The sequence below is a fragment of the Petaurus breviceps genome, unplaced genomic scaffold, assembly GCF_028583685.1.
Source record: "Petaurus breviceps papuanus isolate PSGF00001 unplaced genomic scaffold, PetGlider_PUasm1.0 76, whole genome shotgun sequence".
NCBI lineage: Eukaryota > Metazoa > Chordata > Mammalia > Diprotodontia > Petauridae > Petaurus > Petaurus breviceps.
The window spans coordinates 61,030,241-61,044,337 of NW_027186473.1; the positions used below are offsets into that span (position 1 = coordinate 61,030,241).

The 14,097-nt window shown below is 37.6% G+C and overlaps 1 long non-coding RNA gene across 2 annotated transcripts in view; it reads right to left on the reverse strand.

The window, feature by feature from the left end:
* Positions 1 to 5,879: 5,879 nt before the first annotated feature.
* The window catches only part of LOC138175184 (uncharacterized), a 35,205-nt gene continuing 26,987 nt past the window's right edge, over positions 5,880 to 14,097 (reverse strand). For both annotated transcript variants that reach the window (XR_011171916.1, XR_011171917.1), the window contains exon 4: positions 5,880 to 6,931. This is a non-coding gene — a long non-coding RNA (uncharacterized lncRNA). The remainder of the gene's footprint in view (positions 6,932 to 14,097) is intronic.

Consider the following 14,097-nt stretch of genomic DNA (forward strand, 5'->3'; position numbering starts at 1 on the left):
TGTTTGTGGGGAGTAGGGGCTATACAATTGGAATGTTATGTGTGTGTTCTCTGATGCAATTGAGATATTGCTGGTTGTTCTGAACACACCTTTCAGAGAAACATGGAAACATTTAGGGAAACTGGCATAAAGTAAAATAAGGAGAGTCAGGAAAACAACATACATAATGACTACAACAAAATAAGTGGAAAGAACAACCAAATAACCCAAGCAAAACTGATTACTGCAAAACAATGGCAAAACTTGTTCGCTAAAGAAGAGATGAGAAAAAACTCCTTCTCCTACTTCTTTGCAGAGGTGAGAGGACCATGGTTGTGAAAAACCATATATATATATCAGACTTTTTAAAAAATACATTTTTTAGTCATGCACAACTATTTTTTCTCTCTCTTTTCCACAATGCCTGTGAGGGATGACTCTCTGGTGGGGGATATATGCAGTAGAAAATGTAATTACTATAGAAGCCAAAGATGTAGACAAACACACCTATGATTCCCATTGATCCTGGTGGTTGCTCTTCAGTCATTCAGTTATGTCCAACTCTTTGTGACCTTATTGGACCGTAGCAAACCAAGCCCTTCTGTCCTCTACTATCTCCTGAAGTCTGTCCAAGTTTATTTGATTCTGGAGTTCTCTGCAATGATGGAAGTGTCAACATGCCTGCCTATCCTGATAGAAATGATTATTTTCTCTTATATTAATAACTAATTATTGAATCATCATCAAGATTTTACCCCTATTTTACTTCCTCATCCAGAAATCAACCAGAGTGGGAAATATCTCTCAAAAACTTACCCAGACTAAAAATCTAATCAAAAACAGTAAAAGAAATTTTAAATTTAGCCTAATGGATGAATTCCTGCTCATTGTGTTTACTCAGACAGGTCTGGAAAAATATGAATTCTTCCTTTTGTCAGACAGATGATATGGAAATTGATAAATCTCTTTGACCAAGACTTGGGTGACCCACTTGGGTCTTGGGTCCCTCACTGTAATTTGGTCCACCACCCATTATGATATTCATTTTCTCACCGATTTTCACCAGAGTTGATTGCCACCCTCAGGAACACCTGCTTTTCCAAAGGCATATAAACTGTAAGCCCACTGCCATGAGGGGTCTTCAGCATTTGAGAGTGCCACTGACCTTTTATTAAGAATGCTGGCATTATTAATAAAGTGACTACCGAGAAATTATGTCTCTTGAACCTTTTAAATGTCATAATCTTGTGATAGTCTCATTCATATCCTCCCAAAAACTGGCCACAAGGAATGTACCCACCATGAAGAAATGTTCCTGCGCTTTGTCTTGACATCATGAAGACACCAGTGGAATATACCTCTCATCGTCCTCTTTTGTCACATGACAAACTTGTCTTGTGTTTGTACCATCAATTCTTTGATGATATTTTTTACTTCTGTTCTTCAGAGCTTCTTCTTGCAGCCTTCTCCCTCCCATCAGTCTGTGACAAGCTCATCTTAAATTTATTAGAGGCAATGTCTTCCTGATATTCAACAACACAGGCCAAATGTCTGTATTAAAAAGATGGGCCTCCCTTTGACCCAACAATATCACTACTAGTTCTGTATCCCAAAGAGATAAAATAAAATGGAAAAAGACCCACATATACAAAAATATTTATAGCAGCTGTTTTTGTGGTGGCAAAGAATCACAAATTGAGAGGATGCCTATCAACTGGGGAGTGGTATGGTATATAATTATGATGGAATACTATTGTGTTGTAAGATGTGATGAGCAGGATGGTATTGGAAGAACATGGGAAAACTTACATGAACTGATAAAAAGAGAAGTGAGCAGAACCAAGAAACATTTTCACAGTACCACCAATATTGTAGGGATGATCAACTGTGGAAGACTTAGTTATTTTGATCAAGACAATGACACAAGACAATTCTGATAAAAAAAATCCACCTCCAGAGAGAGAACTGATTAATTCTGAATACAGATTGAAGCATACTTTTAAAACTTTACTTTTCTTGTTTTTTTAATGCATGTTTTCTTTTGTAACATGGCTAATAGGGGAATGTTTTGCACATCAACATTTACAAAGTATTATATTGCTTGCTTTCTCAAGGGGTGGGAGAGAGGCAGAGAATTTGGACCTCAAAATTAAAAAAAAAAGAATCTTAAATATTTTGCGTGTAATTGGGAAATAAAGAAATAAAATATATTTTTAAAAGTAAAGATGGGTTTTAGCTATTATAAGAAGTAGGGGAGGTAGAAAAAGTAGTCTGATTGGATTAGGTATTTGTGGAGAGAACTGTGTGCTAGAGGCAGTGTAATTGTGAAGGTACTGAAGGGTCAATTGACAAGTAATGTGAAGGAGGGGAAGGTACAAAGACTGGAAAACACACACACATATACACATACACACATATTCTTGGACCTTATTCATAGTTCTGTTGTTGGTGATGTTCTCAGTCACATTAGTGCCTACTCTCTTTAGAAAATCTCTATGGGTCATCTGTACAGGAGATCTTTTATGACAACATTGGAAGGGAACAGACAGGTTTTCAAAAGAATTTGATTCCATGATGGCTTATTTCTGCCATCTCACAATTGACTGAAAGATATAAAGACTTGTCCTCATGTGAGTATTATTTGTTGATTGTCAAAAAGCATTCAACTCAGTAGGACAGACTGTTCTACAGGGGTCTTCTATTAATATGATAATGTCATTCAAGACTCCTTAGAAGATGTTCTCATTTTTTGTTTAATTTTGTTTAATTAATGTTTTTTCTCCCTCATGGTTCCTCCCATTCATTCTAATTCTTGTATACAACATGACAAAATATCGAACCTTTAAAATCCATTTTACAAGTGAAGGCTTACTGGATGGTGGAGAGGATTATTTGTAAATGAATTTGATATTAAAATAAAAGGCATCAATTTTAAAGGTAGGAGGAGGTATTTAAGAGAACCATGCAGAGGCAAGCAGCTTTATATAACAACCTGCTTTCCTTCCTCCCTGTGTCCTCTCCAGCCTCGTGCATAGTTGAGTAGTTTCCACAGTATCTCATTTGTACTTCCTTCCCTCATCTCTGGCCACTCCATTCAACCCCACAACCTGGCTTTAGTGCTTTTGGTGTTCTGTTCCTGGCTGCCCCTTGCGACATTGGCCTTGTAAATGTCAGTCATTCTTCTCCTGGTGGTTGTCCTCTGGAACAGATGAGTCATGGCTTTTGTTTCTTCAGTTATAAAGAAATGTTTTGTATGTTTTGCTGATGGAGCTCATGGAGCAGAGGCAGAACAATCTCTTAGCATAACCATTGTTGGTTAATGTACTGAGTGAGCTGGCAAGTAGGGACACTCTGTAAACATTTTATAGAAAGCATTACAGAGTAGTAAATCTGGAAGTGTCCTTAGAAATAATCTAGTACAAGCCCCTCATTTTAAAGATGAGGAAACTGAATCCGACAGGGATAAAATGACAAACCTAAGGTCATAGAATTATCACTTTATTCTTGGTCTTTGGTCTCTAATCACTTTCCTCTAAAGTGTTTGTTTTAGAAAAAGCAGCAATTTTCAAGACATTTTTAATATACATTTTTAAAATTTAAATTTGTTTATTTACTTTTAGTTTACAACATCCAGTTCCACAATCCCTTGAGTTTCAAATTTTCTCCCCCTCCCTCTCTTCCCCCTTCCCTCCCACGATGGCATGTAATCAAATATAGGTTCTACAAATACCTTCACATTGAATATTAGTCAAGTTGTAAAGAAAGATTATATAGTTATATAATGGGGTGAACAATGAGAAAGAATAAATAAAATAAAACAAGAAAAAGAGAGAGAGCAAGTAGTTTGCTTCAGTCTGCATCCATACTCTGTAGTTCTTTCTCTGGATGTGGATATCCCCTTCAAGGGGACCCATCATTTGAGGAATGGCTGAACAAGTTGTGGTGTATGAATGTAATGGAATACTACTGTGCTATAAGAAAGGAGGAGCAGCCAGACCTCATAATAACTTGGAGAGACTTATATAAACTGATGCTGAGCGAGGAGAGAAGAACCAGAAGAACTTTGTACACAAGTACAGACACATTGTATGTGTTACGACTAACTTTGTTAGACTGGGCTCCTTTCAGCAATACAAGGTTAGAAGACAACTACAAAAGAATCAAGACATTTTTGCCAAAAGATACTTTTCTTAAGAATTCCACATTAAATGATAATTAAAATTAGAGAGCTTAACATGCACGCACACGTGCACACACACACACACACACACACGTGCCTTTCTTACTGAACTTTCCCTAGAAACAGACTTCATGGTATCATAGGCTTGGTATTGAACTAGGTTCCCCTTCCTTCTCTGATACTTTGCTAGTGGTGTGGTCCAGTCATTTTACCATGCTACAAATCAATTTCTTTACCTATCAAGCAATGGGATTGGACTATACTGTTTTTAAGGTCCCCTTCAGTTCACACATTTTGTAATTTCATAGAAATTCTTAGCTATATGAGTGGAAAATCAGGACCAAATTGGACTTTTGCTAATTTCAGTCTTTCTGGGCTTAAATTTCCAGTAAATGGATAACTTTCCCATTACTTCACTTACTATTGTGTATTACAAAAATCCTGCTTCCCCACTTTTTGACTGCTGTCCTTTTAACATATATCATACCCTGCTCTTTCCCCTTTCTGCCCCAATCAATCTGTTCTTTCTGAGAAGCCAGAAGCTTTCAAAATATGTTGGGAAATAGGTTCTGATCTACCAAACAACTACTTTGGGAATATATTTATTTTGTAAAATACACTTGTGGTGGGTGGGCATCACATTTTTCCTCCGATGTTTGAAAATTAATACCATATATTTTTATAATTGTGTAAAATAATGAATTAAATTTAAAATCAGAAAGCCATTATTGTGAATAGATTTCTTTTAGTAAGCCAACATAAAGCCAAAATATGAGAAAAAGACAATTTTTTTTTAGTTTTCCAGTTTTGTGTTTATGGCCCTATTGGCAATAAAATAACCCTAATTCCTCTTCTCCTTCTCCCATTACCTTACTTTTAACTGTGGGTGTGCGTATATAATGTGTTTTTATATATGCAATTGTTGTTCAGTCATTTTCAGTCATGTCTGACTCTTTGTGACCCCATTTGGGGTTTTCTTGGCAAAAATACTGGAGAGGTTTACTTCTCCAGCTCATTTTACAGCTAAGGAAACTGAGGCAAATAGAATTAAATGACTTGCTGATGGTTACACACATAATAAGTGTCTGAGGCCAGAATGGAACTCAGGAAGAGGAGTCTTTGTGACTGCAGCCCCAGCATTCTATCCACTGCACCACCTAGTTGCATATTATCTCTCAACAGCTCCCAGAGGGACGATTTTATTTTTGTCTTTCTGTTTACAGCACCTGACACATAGTAGATGCTTAATAAATTCTTAATGATTTATTAACCTTACAGACTAAGGAACAAGTACTTGAGTTCATATCACTAGAAGCTGGAAAAGACCTCATCTGATCAGCACACACTTGGGGGAGAAGTGTGTGTATGTATGTGTTTATGAGCATGTACCTATGTATGTAAATAGAAAAATCATCTATAGACATATAAAATGTTTTATATATAATACAACTATGAAATATAAGTGAATATGTATCCATACATGTATGCACGTGTACACATTGGAATACATATATATGTAAATACATATCTATACCTATGCACATTGTTATATATATGTATATGTATATGTGTGTGTGTGTGTGTGTGTGTATATATATATACCACACAACTAGGAAATAGCAGAGAAAGAAAGGGAACCCAGGTTAGTACCTGTTCTATGATACCAGAAAGCTTGTTTTCAAAGAGGGTTCAGTTAGGTATCATATAGGTAACTAAATATATGTGTATTTATATACATACACATACATGTAAATGTATAAATAACATCTCTTTATGTACACACATATATAGGCATATGTGTATGCATAAATACATACAGGTATGTGTGTATATACACATACACACGAATGCACACATACATACTTATAGAAAAGGTGATTTCTAGAGAGGTTAGGAAAGACTTCATGGAGGGTATAATGTTTGAGCTGAGCCTTGGAGGAAACTAGGGAATTTAGGAATGAAGGTGAGGAGGGAGGACAAACAAGGCAGCAGGAAGACAGGACAAAGACAGGAAGAGGGGAAATGGGTAACCATTTCTGAAGAGTGGTAAGGAAGACTGTGTGGATGGATGCCAGTAGTGCTTGAAAAGGATTAATGAGTCTGGAAAGGTGAGAAGTGAAACTTACAAGTCCACAGAGGATTATTGAAAGATAACATGGAATTCAGCAAGAGTTAGCAGCACAATGGCCCACTTTTGTTAGTTATTGAGTGGGAGCCTCTTTCAATATATACTTTGTCTCGAGAATTCATTCCCTGTACTCTCAGTGTGCAGCAGTCTCTATTGATGTCAAATGGGCAGGGGGCTTGAAGGATACTGCCCCAGTGTTGCTCCCCTTACCCCCACTGGAAGAAAAAGATTCTATCAAGGCAGAATCAGTTTGTCCTGGTCACTTATTTTAGTGTTTATTAATCAGTCTTTATGCAGCAATTTGGCCTAAGCAGATTGTATCTGTAATAAATCCATATTAGACCAATGTCAAAACATGTAACAATCCTAGGAAGAGATAGGGTCTTCTCCAATTTTGGGGGGGGGAGCAGCCTCACGGCCATATTTGACAACAAATTTTGCTGTTAACTAACGAGGTTTGTTCTCTATCTAACAAAGAGTAACACTGTGCCTCACACTATCATTTGAAATAGGAGCTGGCCAAGAACAGGTGCCAATAAACTGGATTCCATTTTGAGTAGGAGATTGTTCTCTCCTGAGATTACCTTGTGAAGTACCAGAGTGGAGGCAGGGGCTTGTACCAGGGCTATCTAGTGGCCTTATTCCTGAAATGGAAGGGGAGAGCAAGAGGTAGACAAAGTTCATTCTTGAGAAACAAAAAGTCAAGCAAGAAAGCAAAACTCTAGCAACGAGAATGTGATTTTTCTCCAAGTAAAATTAGCAAGAATTTAGGATCTACTGTCTTCTGCATATGTAATAGCCCCAAATTACATAATAAGATATAAAAATCCACCTTTCATGGTAGATATAATGTAATTGCTGCATGTTCTGAACTGAAGGCTCTCAGCCCTCAATTTAATTTGACTGCTCTTATAAAGCTAGTGAATATTTCAAGGATGGTCTTTGTGATCCTGTATTTTTAATTTTCACTTAAGGAATTTTGATCACGACATTTTTTTCTCAGATGTTCACAGCCCTAATGCATTTTTAAGAACCAGATAATCAAGACAGTGACTTGAGAAAGACCACAAATTCCTGAGTTATTAGGAAATAAAAGTCAACAGCTAGGCATGAATACCATATAGAAACCAGTTTCTCCTTTTTCCTCATTGGGCCATCTTGTAAAAACCTTTTTTGCATAAAACTTGAACCACCACTGATGCATGATTTTGAATGCATGACAGCATTCAAAATCAGTGTGTGGGCATGGTAAAGGCTGATCCCTCCCTGCAGGTCTGCTTGGTTTGGGGGCTTTCAATGTAGCTGATAAAGATTAAGCTGTGTGAATTCCCATTAGAGAGGTCTAGCTGAAATGAACTGACCAGGGAATATACACCTTTTAAAATCCATTAATGTGAGAAGCAGCAGTAAGTCAACACCAGGAGAGGCCTAGGTATGCATTAGCTACCTTTGTGGATGAATTACACCATAGGGGTATCTTATTAACCCTAATGGCAAGCCTTGGCTAAGTAGTCCTCTGGTTATGCTTCCTAAACAGTTAATTTCTTCTTAAACCATCATGCCATAAATGTTCACTGGGCTACTCCCAGCTCACAGAGGGCACACCAATTTTGATTTCTCTTTGAGCTCACGTGCCTGGTGGTTAATTGAAATCTGTATTGGCTTTACAGCACTTCTGACTTTAAATAGAATCAACACAGGTCACTAGAAAAACAGCATAGTATCAAAAGAGTTCAGTGAGGGACCTTGGCAGGGATTTTCCATGTAGTCAAGGCCTGGTCACAGATTCCTCAATGCTAATTTAATAGCCAAGGCTAAAGTTTGTTATCTTCCGAAATGCAAAGCACAGATGCTACCCCTAAATCATAAAAGCATTTCTCCTAGCAGGTATGCATAGTGTTTGGGCTCTCAGTTACATCATAACTAAGTGAGCATGATTGAGAAAGTGTGGGCTGTAGATTAACCCTTTCAGTCTCCTAGGAAACAGATACATCTGTTGCAGAAACAGGAAGTCACATTGAAACTATAACACAATATTGAAACTAACACAAAATAAACTATCCCTAAAATCAGACACTAGCTTCAACAGCTGGAAGGCTGGCTCATTATATCAAAGAGAAAAAAAATATGTATTTTTAAAACCTCCCATGTAAGAGCCAGAAAATCACTCTTCCATGGTAACAATGTTAGGGTAATGAGAACTGTTCTTAATAGCATAATAATAATAATAACAGTAATGCTTTATAGTGTCAAGGCATTCTACATCGAGGACTATTTTAGATACCTTAGGCCTGGTGATGGAATCATTATATATATTTTACAGGTGAGGAAACTGAGACTTTGCCAATAAGTGACAGAGGCATGATTTCCAGTCAGGTCTTCTTCACTCCCAATCTAATTCTATGTCTTCTATGCTATGTTGATGCAAAAGGGTAGAAATATTTTTAGGATGATATGAACATCATGCCTATATGGGCATATGTCACTTAGCAATGACAGCTACTCTGCCTAGCTGAGAGTGAGTGAGGGAAGGAAACTTCAGGTCCCTGTGGAATAGGGAATGCCACTTCTGTGGTTTTGTAGGATTCTTAATTCACATATGCAGATAAGACATGGGCAGGGTTGAGAGTGGCTTATGTGTTCCCTAAAAGAAAGATAATGTTATACTCCACTGTGAAGAAAATGATTTACTGTTATGACAAACCACTTTTCTACAAAAACTTGTGTAACTATCAAGTCACCATTCAACTGATTCTTGAAAACATTTAGAAGGTGAGTAGGGGAAGGTTGTATCTGTCTCTGAGAGTTGGCCTTCATTTTATATGGAGAGTAAAAAAGTAGGCAGGTACAAAAATAAGTTTTAACAGTGCCTCTATTTGAATCATGGGATCATAGATTTAGAGTTGAGACATTATGGGATGTTGAGGCCAACTTCCTCACTCTACAGATGAGGAAACTGAGGCACAGAGAGGTTAAGTGACTTAACAAGGACTACACAGCTATTAAATATCTAAGACTAGATTTGAACCCAGGTCTTCCTAAATCCACACTCTGAGACTTCTCTATTATGCTTTGCTGATAACGTAGATTTTGTGAATTCATTTATGCAGGCAGTGCCTTCAATGGCATTGGTGATAATCCATTTACAGTTATCTACCCTATACCACTTTTTTCTATTTTCTCCAGTAAATCCAACAAGTTTTGGGGACCTTCTTTTGGATCTCTTGATATTGCATAGATACAAAAGAGGCACACAGACTATCTGTGTTACCTTTTACTCTCTCATCTAGCTCATCATTATTTCTGGTCATACACCCCTCCCATCATAACCTTTATGCTGCTTCTGTTGTACAATTCACTCGGAATGGGTTGCAGTCTATTCACCTCCACCATATAACTCTCCATTGCCTTTTAGGTGGCCTACATCTTTTACTCTTTAGAGGCCATGGGATTCTAAGATTCACAACCTTGCAGCATCACTGAAAGAATGTCACTATTAACAGACAGGTTTTTGTTTCAATTTTGAGAGATTGGTATTGGGGAGATAGGTAGTATGATTTGATTTCATTCCTTAAAATGCCAGCTTCTGTTTTTCACATTGCCCGTGGTCAAGTTTGTTTATACTTGCCTGTTTATTTCTCTTAAGAAGGTTTTATTGACCTGCTCTGACTCTCATCTACTTTCAGGCTGCTCCTTATACCTTGAAACACCTGGCTTTATATCATGCTTCCTTCCTAGTCCTCAACTAAGCTGCTTTCCTTCATAATGGACTGATTTTAAATGACATCAGGAACTAAGCTGGATCTACTCAATTTCATCCATCCCAGAGGTTCAATGGTAAGCCTGAATGATGCAATTATTTTAACCTTTCCTATACCTGGGTATTCAGGTATATGGTATTCGGGCAATGGGACTGGGATGGTCCTTGGGACCATGGGAGTACTTGGCAGTCTACAAGTAGAGATAGTGAAGGTAAGCAACCAAAGAATAAGAACTGAAGCAAAGAAAACCAGGTGTTTGTGAGCTTGGGAGAAAATTCTCCCTATACTTTGATTTATTATTTAATAGGTTGCAACATGTTACTAGGATGCTACTTACAATGTGTCAGGGCTGTCCCAATTACTCTTGCAGTTCACTGGAACTTACTAATAGACAATGACTAACTCTCTCTCTCTCTTTTTTTTAAAAGCAATTGTGGTTAAGTAACTTGCTCAAGGTTACACAGCCAGTTATTTCTGGGTATGGTGCTAAGTACCTGAGCCCGGATTCGATCCCCAGTTCATCCCAACACTGGGGCTGGTACTCTTACTTGCTGAGCCACCTGGCCACCCCTAAGCAATTGGGGTTAAGTAACTTGCTCAAGGTTACAGGACCAGGTGTTTCTGGGTGGGTGCTAAGTGTCTGAGCCTGGATTCAATCCCCAAGTCATCCCGACACTGGGGCCGGTGCTCTTACTCACTGTGCTACTGTGTTTCCCCGATAATAAGACACTGTCTTATTATTTTTTTTGGACAGAAAAACACCAGAGGGCTTATTTTCAGGGGAGGGCTTATATTAATGAACATTGACAGCAATTTTAATAAACAGGTAAATGTGAACAAAAAATGTACCTTTATTCAATAAGCAAATCACTGGGGAAGAACAGGATGACGCGCTCACTGCTGCAGCTCTGATTGGATGCAGCTCTGAGAGCGGCGTGCGTTTCACGGGGGGAGGGGGGACAGTGCATACAGAGGGTACCGCAACGTGTAGTGCAGGGAATCACCTTCACTACAGCAGCAATCTCAATAGGGCTTATTTTCGGGGGAGGGCTTATTTTAGAGGAATCTTACACAGTAAGGGGAGGGCTTATTTTTGGGATAGGTCTTATTATTGGGGAAACACGGTACCTGGCTGCCCCTGATTAACTCTCTTTTAATACTTTTTTTTTTGGTGCTGGATAAGATAACAATTTTTTTTTTTATCAGAGTTGGCCATAGGTGATGAGTATTTGGTCATTTATCATCCTTCCACCTTATTTAAAAAAAATGTTTTTTTTTTCCAATTACACATAAATTTTTTTAACTTTTTTTTTTACATTTTGAGTTCCAAACTCTCTCCTTCCCTCTTTCCCCTCCCACTTCATTGAGAAGGTAAGCAATGTGATACAGTCTATACATATATAGTCATGCAAAACATATTTACATCTTAGTCACATTGTGAAATATATATATATATATATATATATATGTTTCTATCTGCATTTAGATTCCTTCATTCTCTCTCTGGAGGTGGATAGCATTTTCATCATAAGTCCTATGGAAATTTTCTTCTGGTTTTGCTCCCTCACTTCTTGCATCAACTCATGTAAATCTTTGCAGGTTTTTCTGAAAGCACCCTGCTCATATTGCTTCAATTTCATATAGCTCATATTGTGCTATAAAGCACAATAGTGTTTCATCACAATAATATACCACAACTTGTTCAACCATTCCCTAATTAATGGGCATCCCATAATGAATGGGCATCCCCTCAGTTTCCAATTCTTTGCTACCACAAACAGAGCTGCTGTAAATATTTTTGTACAAATAGGTCCTTTCCCCTTTCTAAAAATCTCTTTGGAATACAGGGATAGTAGTAATATTGCTGGATCAAAGGGTACACACAGTTTTATAGTCTTCTTTGTGGATAGTTCCAAATTGTTCTCCAGAATGCTTGGGCTAGTATTGGAATGGAAAGAAATTTTAAGGTAGGACAAACAAATCAGGAGGCTATTGCAATGATTTAAGCAAGGAGAGATGAGAGTATGAACTAATCTATTATCTACATGAGTAGAGAGAATGGATAGAGTACAAGAAATGTTACAGATCTTGACATGGTGAAAATTAAGCAAATGATTACATATTGGGGCATTAAAATTATTTATATGCAGTTGAAATTATAAGATTGGAGAGAAAAAAAACTATAAACTCTTCTGTCCCAGCCTTTACAGATACCCTAAGAACTGTGTTTGTTCCCAGCAATTTCAACTGCATGTAAATAATTTAATGCCCTAGGGTGTTTTTTTTTTATTTTCATGCTTTTGCTTATACATGTCCCTTGAGGACCCTCCCTTCCCTTTACCTGTTGAATTTTTACTCTTCACCTATTGAAGTTTTATCCTTTCTTTAAAACCCAGCTCCAATGCTCTTCTTCAAGAAGATTTCCATCATTTGCACAACTAGTAATAGCCTCCTCTGTCATCTGTGATACCTCAGGCAATGTTTACCCTCTCTTGGTTTCAATTTCCTGATCTATAAAATGAGATTGGTGGTGTGAGTAAGAATTAGATGTATTCTCAAGTCCCTTATGATTCCTACCAGATCTCACATAGGTCCAAAACAAAGTGCTAATCCATCACTCCCTACCTTCTTGCAAACAGTCTTCCTGCCTACACTCTTTCCAGGAAATTTCTTAGAACTTAAAGGGAACAAACATAGGAAACCTAGATTGCATAGGTGTCGGAAACACTCTTTCCCTCTTTCTTCCTCCTTTCCTTCCACCTTTTTCTCTTCCTTCCTCCTTCCTTCCATCTTTCCTTCCTTCCATCTTTCTTTTATTTCTAGGCTAATTCCTGGGAGGCTAATTAGGCTAGACATAAAACAGTTGCTCTCCTCAAGATGCAATATATATACATAAATAAATGCAAAGTATACAGTATAAGCAAATAACAAGGTGGGGGGGGCGTTGTATGTGTGAGGAGGAGCAGAAATTAGGAAAGGTCTCACTTATGTAGGAAGTAACATGTGAGCAGAGTTTTAAAGAAAATTTACAAGATTAAAAGATGCAGAGATTGAGAAGGAAGTGCATTATCATTCTTTAAAGAATATATTCGATTGATTTAATATTTCTTAGAAACATCTATGGTTGACCTTGTCCTCACTTTTCCTGGTGTCCCTTCCTTTGTGGAATGAGGACATGGGATAGCTCTGGGAGCTACACAGAGGAGGTTACCCTCTCCTAGTACCCATTGTTGAGATAGTTTTTTGCTTTCCACCTGGGGCCAGTTTCAGGGGCCGTTTCATAGCTATACTTTTAAGAGTATAATTTTTACAAACAAGTCATTTTAAAATTTTCCCTGTTAGACACAAGGTGCGACCAAAGGTTACAAGTGGATATTTCATCATGGGATCAATTTCCACCCCACCCCCATATTATCTAATGGTTCATGTTACCAATTTAATCCCAATCTTGTCTTTTTTTTAATATTTTGATTATAATATTAACATTACTTACAGTTTGAATGGGAGTCCAATAGCAGCTAATGATGAGAAGAATTATTATATATTCAATGACATAAAAACTACGCTGTCTTTTTTCCTTCTAAGTTGAGATTGTTTCTGCTGATTTTAGATTTGATTAGTTCCCCGATCTTTCCTGGACTTAAGACTTGTTATTCATTACCACCAAAGAGAATGCATCTGCTTTACAACTGTCTGAGAAAAAGCGTAAAGGGGCAACAAATCACAGCAGTTCAAGGATCAAGCTTCAAAGTCTATTTGGGTTCTAATCAAGAAGTTAAAGAAAAGCATGCAACAGACAATAAATGTTCAAGTGATGCAAGTATATATTCCACCAGGCAAAGATTTTGCCTTTATTTGTCAAGATGTTCAAGGCAGTATGTCTCCCTTGAGACTGATAGTGGTGTGGCCTCAGGAGACAGAACTAATGCCAGATCCATTAGGTCAGTGGAACACAGATTGATGGAACCTCATAGAAGTTGTTCTAGGAGTAGAGCCAATTCCATTGTGTTATACAGTGACATCCCTTCCGAACATAAAAAGGGGGGGGG